The following is a 16561-nucleotide window of genomic DNA, read 5'->3' on the forward strand; positions in this document are numbered from 1 at the left end:
CCAAATACCCAGAATCAAAGCTGGTGATTGTGACGGCGGGCCTCGCCAGAAATCTCATCTAGAAACCAAGGTCTGTGCTCTAGCCCCATCAGACTGCTCCCAGGGAGAGAGAGAGAGCTCCCCTGCTGATGGACAGACAGCAAGGCTGAGGCCCAGCCTGGCCAGTGACCTACAGACATGCCCCAAAGCACCAGCACCAATCGGGGCTCGGCTAGGGTGAGAGCAGGGCCTCTGGCTCCTTCTTCCCAGGCCTGCTTCTGATCTCATTCCAGAGCAGCCCAGTCCTCCGCCCCTCCCCCCACCCACCAGGGAGCATGCTCCTCGAGGAAAACAAACAGCCAGCTCCCTGGTGCCCCACGTTCAATCACCCGCCCCCTTGGCCAGACCCCGGACCTGGAAGGACAGATGGAAGGAAGCAGCAACCGGTGCCCTCGGGGCCTGGTACGGAGTGGCCCTGAGAGGGGAGCAGGCCTCATTTCCCCTTTGCTGGGGGGTGGGGGTGGGGCCGGGCCTGTCCCAGCACTGACTGAGCCTGAGCCCGCCTACCCCCTCCCCTCTGGAAAAGTGCAGCCACAGACCCAAAACCAGAAATGCAAGTCAGCCTGCCTCTGCCAATCCTGCCCCCGACTGAGGCCAAACCAAACAAAGCCAGGAGGGGAAGTGCCGCTGTCCCCAGAGGGCCTCCGCCCTGGGGCAGCTGAGAAAGCACCCAGGACCCAGGGGCTCTGAGAGTGCCCAGGCATCAGTGTTCAGATGTCAGCGGTGTCGCTTTCCAGCTGTGGGACTCTGGCCAGCCTCCCAACCTCTCGGTCCCCGTCCCCTCACCTGGAACAGGGCCATCCTATCACACCGGACTCACGGGGACCATTCTTGGTGCTCCCCACAGGGCCTGGCCCAGGCGGCGCGTTTGGTAACATGGTGGCTGTCATTAGTCCAGTCTTATTTCACAGATGGGGAAACTGAGGTCCCGGAAGCTAAGGGAGTTACCTAAGAAACTGGAGGCTGATTTCGTATCAGCACTCACGTCTCCTGGCCAAGGGTACCTCCTGTCTTCATGGGGCCCTTCCACACAATATGGTGGACCCAGGCGTCTAGAGGGAAGGTGGGGGCGAGGGGAGGTTGAGCTCTGCCGGAGGCCCCTCGCCTGGGCCACACACACACACAGGGCAGGTACGGCAAGGGAGGGCCAGGCAGAGCTCTTTGGTTCTTCCCCGTGCTCCAGGATCAGGCTCTGTGAGTGCCCACACAGGTTTGGTCAGGCCAGTGTTCCTGGGCGAGCTGGGGTTGGGAGTGCCTTGGGGGGAGGGGGCTCCTGGAGCAAATACAGGAAACCTCAGAAATCTGGGGGGAGGGGTGGCCAGTGAAGAAATTAGGACAGGAAAAGAGATAAAGAAGAGAGCATGTCACAAGGGATGCCAGGCGTGGGACTGTCCTATGAGGAACAGAGTGATACACGCAGAGCCCTGCTATATCAAAACTGCTCTGGGCAGTGTGAGCTGGGGTTGGGGGTGGAGGAAGGACTGCAGGGACGCGCATGCGTCCTAACTTACAGTTCAGGCACGGGGGGAACCCCTGAAAGGACAGAAGGGCACAAGTCAGACACAGTAACTGCCCTCCGTTGAGCAGAAAAAAAAGAGGCTGGACAACTGATCGTAAGGCCTGCGGCGGATGTTCTGACGGAGGAGGTACAGGGAGCTAAAAGGCAACACCCCGTTAGACTGCTTTGCAACAGGTTGGGGTGATATGAACCCAGCCACAGGGCCCCAGAGAGATCCACCTGCTGGCCCAGGGCCTTGGGTCCAGAGTGCTCTGAGCAGCGGTCCCCTTCCTGTGGGGAGTCTGCTCTTCTCTGGCTTGGCTGGCCCAGCGTTACTTCTGTGCATGTCTTACAGGCTAGAAGCACACAGGAAATGAGCCAGGCCCTCTACATGAAGCTGCTGTTTAGGAGCTAATCGAATTCTGCCCCCAGTCCAATCCAGGGCTCAGAAGAGTCCGGGAAGGGTGGGCAGGTGGGACTCCCAGAGCATCTCCTGGGCCCCGCCCTGCTGCTGGGGTTGGGGGTGGCAGTGAGCTGCTGGAAGTGACTTGCCCAATGTCACACAGCTACTAAGTGTGGAGCAGGTCTGCTGACCCCAGAGTCAATCTGCAGCTCTCACCCTGAGATGACTCATCACATCCACCACAGATGCTGGGCTCTGCATCTGCCCTCAAAAACCACTTCCGGCCCTGGAGGGAGGGCGGGGGGTGTGAACTGGGGTTTGTCTTTGTCTCTGGGTGGTCCTTACACAGCTAGGATTTTACAGATAGAGCACGGACAGAAAGCCAGAAGACCTGCGTTGGAATCCTCACTCCATCATCTGCTAGCTGTGTAACAGGCTGTCACTTCTGGGTTCCTCTGCTGTGAAATGGGACACGAAGTGCGGACACTTCCCGCCACCGCCCCCCCCCCTTCCAGAGGGCTAAGGGGACCAAGTCTGAGAAAGGACAGGAAAGTGCTCTGCGAACCGGAACGTGGTTGGAGAAAGGGAAAGGCTATTAGAGTTCCTGCCCAGCACCTGATCTCAAGGCTTGACTTGCCAGATGGGGTTGCTCCTTCAAGTTTGGCACACTCTGGGTTCCTGAGCAGCTCCCTGGCTTCCAGGTCCCTGGCATGAGGCTGGCTTCCAGGAACCTCAGCTGCCTGGCCAACACTTCGCTCCCCCAGCCCAGCCTTCGTCCAGCGCCTCAGCCTGATTTCTTGACACCCGGAGGCTGGAGCCACCACCCTGCCTCTGCTTGCCAGCTCAGAGCCTCCAGGCTGTTCTCCTCCTCCCCTGTCCCCAACATGACAGGTCTGACACGGAACACAGGGCATGGGGACAGAACCTTACGGTGGAGAGAGCTCTGGAGACTGACCCCTTCCTCACTCACTGGCTGGGTGACTTCAGGCAGAGCCTCTTTGAGCCCCCTGTTCCATCAGCCATAACACGGGATTCCTAAAAAGCTCCTCAGCTCGGTGGGAGGAGTGCTGAGCTGATGTGTACCCGGAGCCGAGCACCTTGTGGGCAGACAGAGCACCTGGACGGCAGCCACGACCACAGTGGGATGGCCCAACTTCCACATCTCCCTCCCTGGATCCAGCCCCCACCCGTCTGATGACCCCTCTTCCACCAGGTCCTGGGCCTCTTGGCCCGTCCATGGGAACCTGTCCCAGACCCCCGCCCATCTCAGTCCTGCACACTCCCTGGTGCACCCATCCCCTCCCCGGGCTACAGTCACCAGCCGAGCCACCTGGCCACTGCCCAGCCCACACCGCCAGCCCCGACCTGTCTCCTGAGTCTAGATCCCAGAGGCAAGGGTTCACCAAGCACTCGTGAAACAGCGCTGCTCCCGAACACTGTCCTAGGCTCTGTGGGTATGACAGGAAATGAGAAAGACACGATCCCTGTCCTGGCAGAGCTTTGAGGCCAGAGAGGAAGGAGTGACACAAGCCATGACATCGCCCACAGAAACACGTAATGGATACAAAGTGTGGCCGGTGATGGGCAGGAAAACCGTAAGGTGCGGCGGGGAGAGAATGCACGGCCGGTGGGAAAGGCCACTCTGCGGCAGCACTGAGCCCCAGATCTGCGTGGGCAGGGAGGCCAGCACCCTGGTGCATTGGAGGACATCTGTGTGGCTAGAGCCCAGGCAGCACGACAGAGACTGCCCTCTGCACATCCCGCCAGTGCTCCCAGCTCAACGTGCCCCAGGCTGAATGTGGGTCCACTCCATCCAGGATGCCACCACCAGCTGCCCAAACCAGGGACCCGGGTGTCGTCCTCTCTCACTGTCCCTTCACTACCACCCTCCCCACCAACTCCGGCCAGTCACCAAAACCTCCTGATTGCCCCTTGGAAAATCTTCAGAATCCCCCCCCCCCGGGGTAGGGAATGTAAGTGTGGGGACAGGGAGTATATGTGAACTCTATATACCTTCCTCTCAATCCCTAAAACTGCTCCAAAACCCAAGTTGATTAACTTAGAAAAAAAGTTCCCTCCATCTCCCTCCATCTCCACTACCACCACCTCCCTCCAGACACGGTCGTCTCCCACCGGAATTGATGAGGACCTCGCAGCAGCAGCCCAGACCCCTTTGGCTGCCACGCCAGAGGAGCCTTCGAGGCACATCTGACCCTGTCACTCCTCTGCCTAAAGCCCTGATAAGGCTCCCTAATGCCTTCCAGATGAAGTCCAAATTCTGTAGCCCTGAGCGAGTCTGGGCTCTGTCTCCCTTTGGCTTTACCTTCTACCACACCCCATCTCAAGTGTTTGACGAGGGATGAATGAATGAACGAATGCACCGGCAATCCAGTGAACTTCACAGGACCATCTAGGACCTAAAGTGGGGCCCCCGAAATAGCAGCAGTAGCAGCCCCTGGAAGCCCACGCGAAATATAGAATCTTAGTCTTCCTCCTACAGGTGCTGGATCAGAATCTGCATTTCACCAAGATTCCAAGAGATTAATTTGCACATTAAAAATAGCACTGATCCAGACTATTGGTTCTCAAAAGAGAGGGTAGACTTCAGAATCACCGGTGGAGCATTTTAAAAATATCTATATCTAGGCCCAATTCCAGACCTTACTGGGTAAGATTCCCTAAGAGTAGGACGGGCATCTTGACGTTTTTCCAACTCCCCAGATAATCCTGGGGAGCAGCCCCAGTTAACTGACAGGATGAGTGAGGCCCAGAGAAGGGAGGTAATGTACCCAAGGTCATACAACAGAATCAGGACACGCATGCAGACCAGAACCCAGTGCAGGACCAATTCCAACACACAACACTGCCTCTACCACGGGAAGCCCGTGCAGAAGAGGCATGACCTCAGCAGCCCCTTGTCCCCAGACAAGGAGCTGGCAAGCTCACTGGAGGCAGCTACCCATTCATGCATCCTATTCACAGAGGCCCAACTGCAGGAGAGAAAGGAAAGAGGAATTTGAATGCAGATCGAAAATTCTCCATTCCTAAAAGATCCCACGACTCCTCCTGGGTCTGTCTGTCGGGGACGGAGGAGGGCAACGCACCACAACAGGGAGCATACCAGACCCACTGACTGGAAGCAATACTGAGGCACAGAGAAGTAGTTTTCCCAGGTCAGAAACCATCAGGACAAAGCCAACACACAGGGAAGAAGAATCCTTAAGGAACGAGAAATGAGGAGACCCGTCTTCGAGGCTTCCCTACTCTTGGCACTGCCACCTGGGTAAGCCAGAAGGACATGTCCTCAGGCCTGGCCTTTGGAGCTTACTGGATGCCCAGCTTCTCACCGGGCAGGGAGAGCAGCTCCCAAAGTGTGAGTTTCCAGGACCAAGCTCCCCCATCCCCATCTGACTAAGCCCCTCTTCTCGGGACCCAGATGCCACTGCTTCAATGTGTGTGTGTGGAGGGGCCCGGATTGGGAGCCCCCCAAACCCAAGACCCCTTCCATACCTCAGTTCTCTTCTCTTCTGAAAGGCATGAAAGTGGAGAGCAGGGCTGTCCCAGGGGCAGGTGTCTGACTCACCTGGAGGGGGTGGGGCGCTACAGCATTCCATACAGCTGGTGACCTTCCCAACCCGTCTCCCTCCAGGACCCACTTCATGTGCGGAGAAGCTGGAAGCATGTGATGTCTCTGTGATGTCCTGTGCCAGGTTGATCAAACAGAAAGGCTCTGCCAAGCTAGGAGGACCCCAGGAAAGGGCACAAATACCACAGTGGTCATGAGACCAGGATTTGGAATCAGGAGGGCCTGGGGTCGAATCTCACTTCCTAACCCTGTGGCTGACTCAATGTGACACCCCCCACAGGGCGGGGGGGCAGGGCCTGGTGCACAGCGGTGCTCAGCCCGCTGGGGTGCCCCTCCTCTTCACCACTTGGCTCTCACTCTCTCTCACAGCAGGTACCAGGGACCAACCCCAAATCTAAGGCTCGGAGAACAGAGAGCGCCTTCAGAGCCAGGGGTGGTGGAGGGAAGCCGAATGCTGGTGAAGAACTGAGGTCTGGAGACAGACTCAGGTTCAAATCCTGCCTCTGCCACTTCCTTGCCCGCTGCCCTTAACCTCTGCGCAGGCTGCTTACCCTGTTCTAGGTTCAATTTTCTCATCTGTAAATGGTGACATAAGTAGCTAGTACCTGTATCACAGCATTGTTGGGAGAGAATCCACATAATGGGGCCTGGCACATAGTGGGTGCCCGATAAACATTTCCGGTTCCCGTAATCATACTTATTACTACCATCAGTGTCAACATCATCAGTCCCCTTCCCTGCAACCCACTCTGGGAGATGATACTTGGCACATTCTGACAACAGCCTTAAGATGGGGGCACTGTTATCTGCACATTTCAGGGGAGGAAACTGAGGCCCATACCAAAGGCCCCGGAGGCTGCAGAGGCAGCTGAGCCTGTGCTCAGTTTCCCCTAGGTTGGGTCAGTCTGGCTCCCTGTGTGGCCTGGGCCGAATTACTTCCCTCTCTAGGTCACATCTTCTGGAGGGGGTCTGCCCAGCTCTGAATCTCAGCCAGACTGGAAGAACCAATGCCCATGGTTATGGCAGGTCTCCCTGTGGGTACATCGAGGGCAGGAGAAGCAGAAACCACCCTCTCTCCAGGGACCCCAACCTTTGTCTGTGTGCCCCAGTTCCTAAAATATTCTTCTTTCGGGGCCTGCAGTGCTGGAGACACTGGGTGGGGAGCCGAGGGGGGAGGATTTTCCATTCCAGGACACTAGAATAGATATCTGGCCATTGGACTCAGCCACCACCCTGTGGCCAAAGGTCACCTCCAAGGCCCCAGGCACATTGCTACATCCACCACTGCCCCCCTGAAGCAGACACGCTCTCTGCTAGGGGGTGATGTTGAGGCTGGGGTCATGTGGGTTTGCAGTCTGCTCTAAAACCATCCCCTTGCCTCTTCTTGTCATGGGACTTGGTCTCATCTCCCTCACAAGAACCTGATTATATTCCTCTCCCACTGAAAACCCTTCTCTCCCTCTGGGACAGTCCCAGCTCCTTACTCTGTGTGTTCTGCCCCTGCCAACTGATCTCCCCACCACGCCGTTTCTCTTCCCTTCCCTCCAGCAGGTCTAAATTATTTGTAGTTCCCCACACACACACTACTCTCAGGCACCTCGAAACCTCTGCTCACTGTTCTTCCTACTTAGAACACCCTCCCCTCTCTTGTCCACGGGGCAAACTCCTACTCATCCTTCCAAATTCAAATCACCCCCACGTGTATTGCCCGTTGATTTCTGACAAAGACGATGATCCCCTACAGTGAGAAAGGATGGGTTTTTTTCTTAAACTAATTGGATAACCACCCTGAAAAAAATGAGTCTTGACTTCTACATCCACCATACATAAGAATCTATTTCAAGTGGATTTTAGACCAAAATATGAAACATAAAACAACGGAACTTCTGGAAGATAACACAGAACATTTCCACAACTTTGTAATAGGTAAAGAAACAGGATTCAATAAGCCCTCTCCGTAACGAAAAAGATTGACAGGTTGGGCTCCATTAAGACCTTGTATTCTTCAGAGACCCTCCTCAAAAGAGTGAAAAGGATTATCTCACACAGGGTGAGAGGAGATATTTGCAATGTGTATAGCCCACAGTGAAAACATATCCGGGATATTTTTTAAGCTCCCACAAACCAGTAAGAAAAAGACAGGCAACCCAAGGGAAAGCTGGGAGGGAAGAAGCTGGAAGAGACGCTTCACTAAGAGGTGGCCAGTCAACATAGGGAAAGGTCCTGAACCTCATTAGTCACCGAGGAAATGAAAATTAAACCCACATTTAGTTTTCGCAGTATCTAATACCAATAGTGTTGGTGAGGACGTGGAGTAATAGGAGCTCTTGTACACAGCTCGCAGAGAGTGCGCTGGTGTCGCACTTGGGAAAATTATATGATAGTATCTACTAAAGCTAATTATATACCACTTTATGACTCAGCAATTGTAAACCTTACATATTTACCCAACAGAAAAGTATATACAGTGCAGTAAAAGACATCCATGAGACTATTCATAGCAGTGCTCTTCACGATAACCTCCAGCTGGCAACAACCCAAAGGTTCAACAGTACAATGGGTAAATTGCAGGATATTCACACAACGAAATACAACAGGAGTGAGAGTGAACAAAATAACACTTCATACAGGAATGCTGACAAGTCTCATCATCAAACTGTGGACCCAGAGAAGTCAGCGTGAAGGAGGACATGCTCAGTGATTCCAGGTATACCAAGTTCAAAATCAGGAGACACGGATCAATGAGGAGTCAGGACAGGGGTTACTTTTAAGGCGCTGGTGACTCAAAGGGAGTGTGGGGTATTTCCGGGGTACTCGAATGTTCTATTTCTTGACCTGGAGAGTTTGTTCACTTTGTGAAAACTCATCAGCTGTATAGTTCTAATCTTTCTCTAAATCTGTTGTATTTCAATTGAGAAGTTTACTTAAAAGGCAAACAAAAGCCCTCATCCCAGGGTCCACGCCCCCTTCTCTCCTTCCACCACGAGCCCCCCTCCTTGGTGCACATCTCTGAAGCACATGCCAACACCCCCCCCGAAAAGCCGCTGCACCAGCTCCCCTTTCTGGAACGCCAACTCTGCGTCAGACCCCATGCCAGGCGCCTCGCTTCGCCCACATCACCTCGTTCACTAATAGCTGCCACGAGGTAAGGTGCTAGCGGCACCCAGCGGCTGCCCACGAAGCCCTGCATGCACACAACCTCTCATCTAACCCGATGAGGCCGGGCCATTGCCTGAAGAGGTGGAGGCAAGGTGGGGGGGGGGGATCAGTGTCTTGTCCAAGGGTGCACAGCTGTAAAGCTCCAGTCCAGAGCCCACACCCCTACACGACACACACTAGGCAGCCTCCCCTGGGATTAGAAAGAACAGCGCCTGGACACACACAGGTGATTTCTATGGCCGGGCAGGAATCACGTCTACACTACAGAAGGGTGGGCCGACCGGGGTGGAGACTTGCTCCTTCAAATGGACAAGCATCTATGCATCCAGACTCTGCCTCACCTCCTGTAGGAAGCTTTGCTGAGGCTCCCAGGCTGGGTTAGAAGCTTCCCCAGGGTTCCTGCTCCCTGAGTCTCTCCATCAGAGCTCTGCTGTTAACCATCCATCACATGCCCGTCTTTAGCCCCGGGTTGAAGATCGGGCCCTTTATGTCTATACCTCCACTACCTGGCTGGTGCGTGGTACACAGCCAGTATTTTACACCCGTGGAAGGAAGGGAGGGAGGGAGGCAGGCAGAGAGAGCAAGTTCAGAGCTGCTATTGAGAGCAGCTAGGAACTCCATGAATCAAGGTCGGAGCAGTGAAGGTTTCCTTGTCCAGGATGAGCATCGCTTGCAACCCCTGACCTAAGGAGCTGCGTGGCCACACCCCCTTCCAACCCATGGCCCTCCCCCTGGCTGCTCCTAGCCTTTGTCCCAAGGTTGTGGCCAGCCACTTGCTCTGTCCAGCTTTCTCTCCCCCCCCCCGCCCCCTGCCACCCTGCCCCAAGTGCCTGAGTTCTAGTAGCCCGAGGCTAATCCCACCAAGAGGTAATTGAGGACACCACAGAGAGCCCTGGCTACATGGGGAGAAGCATGTCCAGTTCCAAATAACTTACTACACCCCCGGCCTTTCTAAGTTGGGAGCCGCTGACAGTTCGGCAGTAGCCTGATCTACGGTGCCAGGTGCAAGCAGGCTGGCCCATGGCAGGCAGGGAGAGGGGACAAGCCCTGGGCCATCTGGAACAGAGAACACACCTGGCAGCTATCCACACATCTGGAGCAGTGACGGAAGCCCACTGCCAGAGAAAGAAGGAATCCTGGGACGCCCCCCGCCCCCGCCGCCTTCTCCTCTGCCTGGAGGCTCTGATCTCCCCAGCGGGTCATAGCCCCAGCACCCCTATCCCCAGTCCTGACCCACCACCACCCCAATCCCAGATGCCTGGATGCAGCTGGCTGTGCAGGGGAAGGTGGCAGCTCCCTGGGGCTGAGCCTGGCCTGCGGTGAGTGGCACCAGCCTCTCTGGGCTTAGCGGGCTGAGCCATAAGCAGCCTTGTTTATCCCTGGGAGGAATGACAGTTTTCCCTGAGCAATGACATCTTAGAAACGGCCTGGTTCCACAAACAACAACAAACCTCCCAACCCTGGCCTGGGCTCCAGCTTATAGGAGAAGGCCTCTGGCCAAAAATGCCTGAGTAACAGGTTAGGGGCTGCTTCCCTGCTGAGCCGGACCCTCGCCCTGACCTGTGACTCACTGAACCCAGGAAGAGAGTCTACAGAGAATCAAAGAACTGGATCCCTACAAGGGATCTGCTCCAGTTCCTGGTTGCTCCAAAGGGGAAACTGAGCTCGGGGGGTGGGGTGGGGAAGGATATTTGCCTGAGATCATCCAGTGAGTAGGAGCTAGAATGTGCCTCAGTCTCTGGCCTGTTGGCTGAGCAAGGGCTTTCTGTACTGCACACAGTTTTTCAGAGAGCCAAGCTCTAGGTGGTAAGCCGGGGGGTTCTAGAAAAGAACGTGTTACTGGGAAGTCAAAAAAAGAGGGAACATCAAGATGAAAGCCAGGTTTATTCTGAGTCATCCAGTTGGCGTGATCCAGTTAGAGAGAGATTTGGGCTGGGAAACCGGAGACCTGGGTTCTCATCCCCACTTGGCTACTGAGCCTCAGGCAAGTCCTTCCTCTCCTGCCTTAGTCCCCTATCTGTCCAGAAGGCAAATGGACTCAGCCATCTCCAGGGCCTTGGGTAAGTAAATGGGAAGAAGCTGTAAGGGCCTCCAGGAACCCAGCTGGGCATAGATACTCCCTCCTCAACTGTGCCTCTTCTAGGGAAGCCAGGCAGCCACTGGCTGAGAAGCACCCCCACACAAAATCCCAGATCCACCTCCATGGTTGGCAGTATCCCAAGGGGGCCCAAGCTGGGCTCTAAGCCATTGTAGTCTGTGCAAAGGACCATGGACATTGCGTTCAGTGCAGCCGGGGCTGCCCCTTCCATCCTCGATGGCCCAGGTCGTGGTGTGAACATCACCCAGCCCAACATGGCCCAAGTAGGCTCCCCCGTGACCTCAGACAGGCTGAAGCTAAAATTCTCCTTGCTTTACCTCCTGTCAAATCCCACCCCCCAACCCCTTGGCCCTGTGGGAGCAAAATAGCACTCTCTGACATGTAGAGCTAGGAGATGGGCAGAAAAGAGCTGACTTGGACATCAGGGCTTGTCCTCAAGGAAAGCCCATCCTAGCCCTTTCCCACCATGCCCTGCGTCCCAGGCTGGGCCTTTGGGACCCAGAGACGAATAAGGCCCAGATCCCACATAAATAAGACATGAAGTAACCACCCTGGGTGCCACCACCAATGGACAGACAGGTTCCCACAGGAGTATTTGCTCTAGCTGTAGAAGTTTGGGGTCTCTAAGATGAAGACCTGGAGAGAAGAAATGGGCTTTCCAGGCAGCGGAAACGTGTACAAAGGCAAGTAAGCTGGGGGGTGGGGTGGCCTCACTGATACCAAGTACTAGAATCAGCAGCCCCATCAAGCGTTTCTGGTTCAAGGCCCTGGAGACTTCCCAACAGGGGGTCCCTCGCCTCAGCTGCCTCCATCTTCACCATCCCCCTGGCTGCTTCAGATGCCAGGCTGGGCCTGAAGCAAGCCCTGTTGCGGAACTTGGCTCCCTGAAGGGCCCGCCCTGGGCTAAGGCATGCCTCATGCTAGGGCTGGGGAAGAAGGGAGGTGCCCCTTGGCTGGGGATGGAGGACTCAAGGGGCCCTGGTGGAAACTTTGACTATGGCCTCAGTGCGCTGGCTGGGATCCGTAGGTACCGGTGGGCAGGCCCTGCAGCTCCTTCCTTCCAAGAGATATACCCACTCCAGCCACCTCGAGGGAGGGGCCATATAGTAGCCCCCAGCCATAGGCCTGAGGGCAGCAGGATGTGGAAAGTTTTCAGTGAGGGGCCTGGTGGCTCTGTGCCCCACTAGGCATCTCAAGCCAGGAGTACCAGATTCAGAGCTGAGGTAGGGTAATGACACCCATGTACTCTGTCCTCACTGCTCCAGGAAGCACAAGTCCTCCATCCTGGTCCTGGCCAGAGGCCTGCTGTGTGGACACAGCCCCTTCCCAATCTGGACCATGGCTCTTCCACAACGCTGAGGTCCCAGGGCACAACAGTTCTTCCCAGACACCTCAGGACAAGAATAGAGATGTGGGGCTTCCAAGTTGATAAAAGGACTGGCCTCTGTCCCCTCACCGTGGTTAGCTCTGTGGGGTGAGCAGGTCCCTAACAATTACCCCCCTGCCTACAGTTCTCAACTGGAGCCAAGGGAGCAGGTGCAGGACCTTTCTCAAGGGGCTCAGGAGCCAGAGCATCCCCGCTTGTGCTTTCTGCGGACATTTTAGCAGAAGTCTCTCGAATCAGAGGCAACCCCCTCCCCCGCTGAGACCCGCCTCCCCACCCCCCACCCCACCCCCACCCCAGACCACCTCCTTCCCTGACACTAGGCAAGAGGGGTCATCCCTGGTGGCTGGAGTACAGTCAGCATCCCTGACATGGTCACCAACACGGCTGGCTGGACGCTCCCTCCCCATACAGTGTCCCAACTTGTGGTCACCAAACATTCCTTTCTCCCAGAAAGAAAAACCAGCTGACCAGCCTAGAGTGGGGAGCAGCACATAGTGGTTGCATGTCCCCGGCCCTGTGGGTCTCCACCCTGAGAAAGACAGACAGACAGACGGACAGACACACACACACACACACACACACACACACACACACACACACACACAGAGCTATCTCAGAGCATAACACACACAATTTAGTTGCAACATGCCTATCAATGGCTGCCCTGGGGAAGAAACAATAGAGACAGGGGCCTGGGGTGGCCTGGACAAGAGCCCCCACCCCCGCCTACCACACACTCACCCTGTCACCAAGGCACCTACCCAGCACACTCCAGCAGGGACCCAGGAGACTCCTGGCTGCCGCTCTTGCCAGCCAGCCCGCCAGCCCGGTCCCGGTCCTGGTCTCGGTCGGGCTCCTCCCGTGGGCGGGCGGGCAGGCAGGCGGGCGGGCGGGTGACCGTGGCCGTGGCAGCTCCTGGCCGCCCGGCCGTCCGTGTCAAGCGGCCGCCTGCCCCAGACAGAGCTTCTTTGTGTCAGCAGAGCTATTTATGGACTTACCCAAGTTCCCCAGGGCAGCGATACCTGCTGGGAAAAGCAGAACCAAATGACCAGGTTCCACCTCCCACATCTAGGTAGCGTTTTCAAAACCCTTGCATCACTCGCCCCTCCTCCTCTTCCTCCTTGCCCTCCTCCTCTTCCTCCTTTCCAAACACACACCCTGTCCAGCCAGCGGCTGCTGCTCTGCCTTTCTTTCTTCCATCAAAGAAAACTCTGATTTCCCAAGTCACTTTCATCCGGGGAGGAGGCGGAGGAGAGCGGGAGGTCTCAGGAAGCGCCCTCGTCCTCCGCAGGCAGCCAGTCCTTCAGCCTGCAAGGAGCCCCGGAGCTCGGCTGCTCGGTTACATGCTCACACTCACACACAGGCACGCACGGGCCCTGGCTCCCCTGTGCCCGTCCCCAGGGCCTGGGCTGGCCCCCCGAGTGCCGCTCTGGAGGAAGAGGCAGCCATCGCTGAGGGTGGCGGCCCTTGGCACTGGGATCCCCGAGCCGGGTGCACCCCACAGCCATGCTGAGGGCTGCCCCCCGCCCGCCCCGCGGGGGCAGTGCAAAGCCACTGGCTGCTGTTCCCGGCAGGATGGAGCCCGTCACGCGGGCTTCCCGGCACGCCCCCACCCCTACGCTGCTCACATCCCTGTGGGCGGCTGCAATTTCACCCGGGGTCCTGCAGCCAACGTGCGGCGGACTCTGAGAATGTCACCGCCTTGGGATGGGGGAGCTGGGATGGGGCAGCGGCAGGCTATGCTCAGCGCACAACAGCACCATCCAGTGTAGCCGGAGCTTAGCACTCGTGTGTGTCAAACTCCGGGGAATCCGACGGACAGAGAGCGCGGGGCTTCCTCCCCCACAATGCGATGGCTGGGAGGAGCACAGTACAACAGCTCAAGAGTTAGGGCCACAAGTGAAGGAGACATCCCTAACAGAGGGATGGGGTGCACAGAGGAAAGAGCCCTGCACTGGGAGACAGGAGCCCCCCGTTCTGGTTCCAGCTCCATCACTGGGTGGCTGGGTATCCCTGACCAAGTCCCCACCCACCTCTGAGCCTTGGTTTCCTTATCTGTAAAATGGGGCTGACAACGCTTGACCTGCCCACCTGTGGGATTCAGAGAATTCAATGATCCCATGCCAGGCATTACTCCCAGAATTTGGCCTTTGTTAATTCGCTTAATCCTTGCCAGCACGTTGTGAGGCAGGGGCTATTACCACCCTACTCACAGATGGGGAATCTCAGGTACAGAACGGGCTTGGCAGTTGCCCAAAGTCACACAGCTAGCTTCAGGACTGAAGACCAGTGGGGCCAACTCCAGGGTGCCTGCTCCTCACCCCTGCATGCCCCGCCCCCAGGAAACTGCTTTGCCACCACCAAGCTGTCTGATGTTGGGGCTGTTGCAGTTGGTTGTCTGATATCAACAACGCACCCTGGGTTGTGCCTGGGGCCCAGGCTAGGGGTGCCCATCCGACAGCAGCTCCAACCCAAAACTGCTTACTGCCCGGGTGCGGGGTACCCTGGGCTGTCACATAGGAGAAACGATGGGCAGAAGGAGCCCTTGTGCCCCTTTCCCACCTCAGGGCACCCTGGGCTGAAGGGCTCTCCTCTGCCTCTTACTGTCTCTGTGTTAGTCTCACCGTCTCCGAGGGCCTCTCGCTGCCCGGCTCCCTGCCTGGCTCTGACTCTATCCCTGCCTTATCTCACACATACAAGCATATGCATGCGTGCAGGTAGAAGAAAACATCCCATATCAGGGTCAACCTGGAACAGCCCTCATCCGAGCAGTCACTTACAAACTCTGAACAATACTTGGTCTTGTCACTGGTGGCAGAGCCAAGGCAGTCCTTGCAGGGCCCAAGAGCCTTCCACACTGGAAGACTGTCATCCTGCAGGCTCCTGGGAAGCAGGGTCTGCCTTATCCTGGGAAACTAAGAAGGTGAGTCTCAAGAGAGTCCAGTTCTAATGGGGCTGACCAATTTCCAGTAGGGCTGACTGGTTCCCAGGACGGCATTTCTGGTGCGTGGGATAAGATTGCTCAGGGTGGGGAGCCTGAGTTGATACGAGAGGAGCCCCCAAGTTTCAGCTGGGTCTTCACCTCTCCATCAACAAATAGTTCTGGAGCACCAACTACATGCCAGGTTCTGTGCTGGGCCCTCGAGATGCAGTAGAGAATGGACAGACCTGGGCCCTGTACTCACAAAGCTCCTGAGGGAGACAGACATCAGCCACACAGCTTACTGAGTTTGTGATTAGACACTGTGCCACGATGGGCAGAACAGCTCTGCCAGTCCAGGGGGCGGGGTCCAGAACAGATCCAGAATGCGCTCATCAGTGCTCTGGACCACAGGGGTAATGAGCAAAGGGCCCAGCAGCTCAGCGCCCTGAGGCCCAGGAGCCTGCCAGACCAGGTCAGGAGAGCGCTTGGATCAACTTGGAACCAACACAGCCACTGCCCTCTGCCTCTCCATAGCTCCAGACACAAATCAGCGAAGCAGGTGGGCCTCCCGGTGTATAGCCTGGGGCAGGACGGGGAGTCACGGACTTAGCTCAGGCCATCTAAGCCAGAAGGGCCCTTGGAGATCTTTCACTGCTGTTTCCCATTTACGGACAGTGAAACTGAGGCCCAGAGGAAACAGAGCAACTGAGTGACAGGGCCCGGACCAAGGATTGCTCCTCACAGCCTGGTGCTCCTTCCACTACACCCCAGTGCTCTTCAGACCTACATAAATGGTGGTGCTGTTCAGCACAGGAGGAACTGGGATCCAGAGAACAGTGAGATCTAGGTGGCTCTCCGGCCACAGGGATCGGCACCTGAGCATTCAAGGCCTAGGCCCCATTTACGGATCCTCATAATTCAGTTAACAAACATTTGACACTTCCTATGTGTCAGCACTGGTCAAAGCACTTCCCAATTATTGACTCATTAAACCTTCACAGCCCTATGAGATATGATGTCTAATGTCCCCACTTTACAAATGAGTAAACAGAGGCAGAGAGATAATGAAAAATCCTCAAGGCCACATGCTAGTAAGGGCAGAGCTATGGGTCAAGCCCAGTCCACTCTCCACTGTGCCCTGCACCGCTGCACGGGGCAGCCCATGCAACAGATGACCCCCCCCCCCCCCCCCCCCGCCCCCGCCGCTAGTCTGAGAAGCAGGCTGGCTATATGGCCCAATCACGCAAGCAAACTTCCCACTGTTCAGTCAAGCCAGCAGTGGCTCCCAGGGCTGGGACCAGCGAGGGTCAGCAGGAAGCCAGTGTGTATGTAACTCCCGTTTCTGGGGGGCAGCACCCCCAGCCAAAGCCCAAGGCTCCAGAGAGGCCCCTAGGGAGATTCGGCAGCCTCAGGAGGCAGCGCAGGCAACAGGACGGGCCGTTCCCCTGCAGCAGCACCACGGCAACAT

At 56.5% G+C, this 16561-nt stretch overlaps 1 protein-coding gene across 6 annotated transcripts in view; it reads right to left on the reverse strand.

Annotated features, from left to right (window-relative positions):
• The window catches only part of RGS3 (regulator of G protein signaling 3), a 118809-nt gene that overhangs the window by 17752 nt on the left and 84496 nt on the right, over positions 1-16561 (reverse strand). Inside the window, exon 1 of one of the 6 annotated variants that reach the window (XM_073876504.1) lies at positions 13169-13281. The exons of 3 other annotated variants lie outside the window; for them this stretch is intronic. The gene's annotated coding sequence lies outside the window, so the exon portion shown is untranslated. Of the gene's footprint in view, positions 1-393; positions 468-12931; positions 13139-13168; positions 13282-16561 lie in introns of those variants that run through there. 2 more of the 6 variants (XM_073876501.1, XM_073876502.1) reach the window with 2 other exon arrangements.

The sequence above is a fragment of the Callorhinus ursinus genome, unplaced genomic scaffold (genome assembly GCF_003265705.2).
Source record: "Callorhinus ursinus isolate GAN/ISIS: 27379988/994484 unplaced genomic scaffold, GSC_fseal_2.0 scaffold24, whole genome shotgun sequence".
NCBI lineage: Eukaryota > Metazoa > Chordata > Mammalia > Carnivora > Otariidae > Callorhinus > Callorhinus ursinus.